This window comes from Euphorbia lathyris, chromosome 1 (genome assembly GCF_963576675.1).
Source record: "Euphorbia lathyris chromosome 1, ddEupLath1.1, whole genome shotgun sequence".
In the NCBI taxonomy this organism is placed as follows: Eukaryota; Viridiplantae; Streptophyta; class Magnoliopsida; order Malpighiales; family Euphorbiaceae; genus Euphorbia; species Euphorbia lathyris.
The window spans coordinates 39,809,170-39,813,686 of record NC_088910.1 but is presented as its reverse complement, the minus strand read 5'-3'; positions in this window follow the sequence as shown (position 1 = coordinate 39,813,686).

Below are 4,517 nucleotides of genomic sequence, written 5' to 3'. Positions count from 1 at the left end.
TTTTTTAATAAATAAGATTTGTTTGTGTCTTATTCACATGCTTTATGATAAAGGGCTTTTACTTTAACAAATGTCTTTCTTTTGCAAAACTCTTATATTAAGTGTTTTATTGAGACTTTTATTCTTTGTCTTTAATCCTTGCATGTCGTTTCTTCAATTGGGCTATATGAGATCTTCTATGTCTTCATTCTTCTTTACTGTAATAAAATATGAGTGTCCATGTAATAGTTCTTTTATACATTATAAGTACTGTATTAATCTTTTATTTTCATACTTAGAATAATACGAAAAATATTATTTTACAATTTTTCGATAATTATTTATCTCTTTTAATTAACTAATACTCATAGAGAATTTTATCACTGTAGTGAATAGTTCAACTGTTTTTTAATATTGTTATCACCAAAATGTTTCATAAGTCAACAATCTCCCTTTTTTAATGATGACATCTTTTTTGGAAAAATCTTGAATGTAATTGAATTTTGAGAGTTTGTTGAGAGATAAATGCTTCAAAATTTTCACTTTCTTTTGAGGATAAGAGTGTTTGAAAAACTAAGATTCTTTTGACTGTTTTCAGGTTGGATGAGCATATATACTTCTGAAAAAGGCTTCCCGTGAAATAAACACATTCGTTTATAGAAAAACTCCCTCCAAGACGATGCGTTGGTTTTTACGGTAAAGTTTTTACATCAGAGAATGATAATTTGATCATTTTAGGATTTTCCTTTAGACATGCATATTTATGAGAAGTTAGTGTCATAAAACTGCTTAGCTTTCAGTTAAAAATCAACAGAGATGTTTAAGTTGAATTTTTTAAATGAACAATTTTGCACATATATATTTTTTTTCTTTATCAATTAATTAATAATCAAACAATAATATATGAATATTGAGAATGAGTTGATTTTTTAAAGAATCAATTTTGCAACAAATACATGATTTAAAAGCAAAAACATAGTGATAACATCCGAAATGTTAACATTGTAATTAATACAAATAACAGAAGAGTCGCCAACACCATAACCAGCCACATGTAATAATGTATAGATACGCCAAATGGATGCACCAGGATACACAAAGGACCCAAAGATTTGGATACTCACATAGGTGATCCATGATCTGCCATCGTATCTTATGGTGGTTATGATAATACTAGAGGACATAACTGAATAAACGTATTTAAATGAAGACGGTTGCATAACTATTCAAAGGCATTAAATGAACATTAAAGGGATAAATGTTCAGTTCCTTCTTCCTTAATGGCAAAGGGTTACGAAAATCTATATAAATACTCCGACAGAAGAAGCCAATGGTACACTTACTAGTCCTAAAACACTCTTGAGATTATTCTTATTATTCTCAAGTATTATACTGGCTTTGGCATCGGAGTGTTCCGCGCCGATCCCAATGGAACCTCGCATGGAAGATATTCTGGCCAAAGAAGTTTCTACAGTTATCAAATGGCGCGGTGAATGCGAAACTCTCAATTTTTTAGAGTTTACCACGAACAACAATGATAACTAATGGGTTACCAAATCCGCCCTGGGATCACTGATGTTAACACCACAGGGATCTCAGTCCCTCCCACTACAGTGGGTACCACTATCTCAAACACCCAAAGTAGGCCGATTTCTCCCGTCATACAGTATATACAAGATTCGTCTCTATAATCATTTATATATGAAGTCGGAGTAGCCGTAGCAGCTTACATGGCTTATGAATCCAGAGATCGTATAATGCAAATCCTGGGAAATTTTCCTATATGGCCTGATGCACCAGCTCTAGGACATACCCGCCCTCTAATCAATTTCCAATGAGGGAACACATTCCTTGGATCTGAAAGCATGAGTCTTAAAACTTGGGGAGCATTGTACCACTAGTGCCCCCACAATTTTGTATGATGGAACGATTCTCGGATCTTCTATAGATTACACTTCCTTTATGCCACCTTGGACCTTAAACCCTCCTGTAACTCACAATGTTGATTCAACAGTTACTAAACATGTAAGGAGAGCTATCCGTTGAGACCTCTTTAGAGATTCGGAAAGACTCGAAATACCAAGGGAGCAGTGGCAATTTGATCCGGTTTCAGGATAAAAGCTATCTCAAAATCGAGATCGCCCAAACCCTAACTTTATAATCAGATCTCAACCAATAGGTGATGGATTCGGAAGTGGAGCAGTAGAATATTTCACACCTCAACAACACGGTGCTAGAAATATGGAGGATGAGATACACATGCATGTGCTAGAAACTTTGGCAAAATATGGGTATTCAACCAATAGGCAAAGACCCACAAATAGGGATTCGCCATTCACTGCATGGATCCTCAGCTATGAAAGAGATCAGAGACTTAAGGCTCCTAGGTTGCCATAATACAAAGAAGAAGGCAATCTAAAGGCTTATGCACGATACTACAATGAACTAATGGATGTTTGTGACACTAATAAGGGGATCATCTATAGTCTTTTCCATAACCCTCAAAGGGCTGATATTTGACTGGTTTCAATCCCTTGCTATAGGATCAATTGATGGAGTAACATTGTAATAATACAAATAACAGAGGAGTCGCCAACACCATAACCAGCCACATGTAATAATGTAAAGATACGCCAAAGAGATGCACCAGGATCCACAAAGGATGATACGCCCAAAGATTTGGATACCTTACAGAGGTGGTCCATGGTCCGCCATCGTATCTTATGGTGGTTACGCGATAATACTAGAGGACATAACTGAATAAACGTCTTTTATAAATGAAGACGGTTACATAGTTATTCAAAGGATCTTATAATGTTACAATTAGATTTTTGTTCTTATATACGAGATAACCATCTAGTTTGATGGTCAAAGAGACTTGTTAGAGTATGTCTATGATCTAGAGGCCTTAGGATGACTTTAGAAGGCCCATTACCGAAGTCAGATGGACCTATTGGATCACATGAAAGAACGTTTAGCTAGAATAAATATACAAAGATTATTTGGAGATAAACATAAGGATCATGTGTATTCCAAATTAATTGGTGTTGATAGGCTCACGTTAAGAAGTTGACTTTAATAGGATTAAATTCAAGCACAAACTCAAGTCCATCATTGGGGATTTTGACACTATGGTTTTAAATATCTTATAAGATATTATTTATATAAGAATATAGTTTCGTATTGATTTAACTTAGAATTAAAATCAAAATAAATCAAAAGATTTTAGGGTAAAGTACGAAAAAAATGCTTATGGTTTGCTTTATTTACAAATAGAGGTCTGTGGTTTAAAAGTTTACAAATAGAGGTATGATATATTTTTTTACAAAACAAAGTATTTGAAATTAAACTTTTAAGTAATTGATGACAATAAGAGCATTTTTTTAATCTTTTTCAATTACATTTATATATTAACAAAACACAGATCCCAAAATCAAATTGCAATAATGTAAAATGAACTTAAATATCAATTTAGTTCATAAACTGTCAGATTAGTAAAAAACGTAAAAATTTCACCATATATATTATTTATTGTTTCGATTTAGAAAGTTCTTTTTTTCGAGGGTTGTGTTTTGCTGATATGTAAGAATAATTTTTTTTAAGATAAAAATGTCTTTGGTTGTAATCAGAACTTAACTGTGTAATTGTAATACTTTGTTTTGTAAATAAAACATACCACATACCTTTATTTGTAACTTAAACCACATGCATTTATTTGCAAATTGGATAAACATAGACATTTTTTTCGTACTTTTCCCAAGATTTTATTTGTTTTTAATTAAAGAGAAAAATGAATAAAATCAAACCCTACCCCCCTAAAGCACAAATAACACTCGTAATAAAACCACAAATAACATCTATAATATTAATTATTCCCTCCATTCCTTTTTATAAGTCATTTTAGCAAAAGAGTTTTTTTTTCCAAAATATAAGTCTTTCTAGCTTTTCAAGAACTTTTAGTATAGTTTTCCAGTCCAAACATTAAATTTTTTATCTTGGTCCATGTGTTTTTTAAAATTACAAGACTTATTCACCAACCATTACATGAGAGAGATTTTTTTTAGTTAATTAATGCAAATTCATTAATTTCACTCTATATTAATTGTATTTCTTAATTTGTGTGCAACAACGTAGAATGACTTATATTTTGGAATGGATGGAGTAATAGGTTATAGGAAAAAGTACAAAAATAAACCTTGTGGTTACATCTGTTTTCGATCAACACTCATGTGGTTTAAAAGTTTATAAAATGGTACCTTGAGGTTTACTCCGTTAGCAAGCACATACCAAATTGACTAATGGTGTTAAAAGTCAAAGGGAAAAGAGTTAATTTGGTCTTTATATTTGTTTATTTTATAAATCAACCTCCCTTATTATCTAATTATTACAAACAAACCCCAAAATAAAAAATAAAAATCAATTAAACCATATTTTCCATCTCTCTTTAATTTTTTTATTTTTTTTCTTCTTTCTCTCTTCTCTCTTAATTTTTCTTTCTCTAAAATCAATTGAACATAAGAAAAAACTTGTTTACCAAA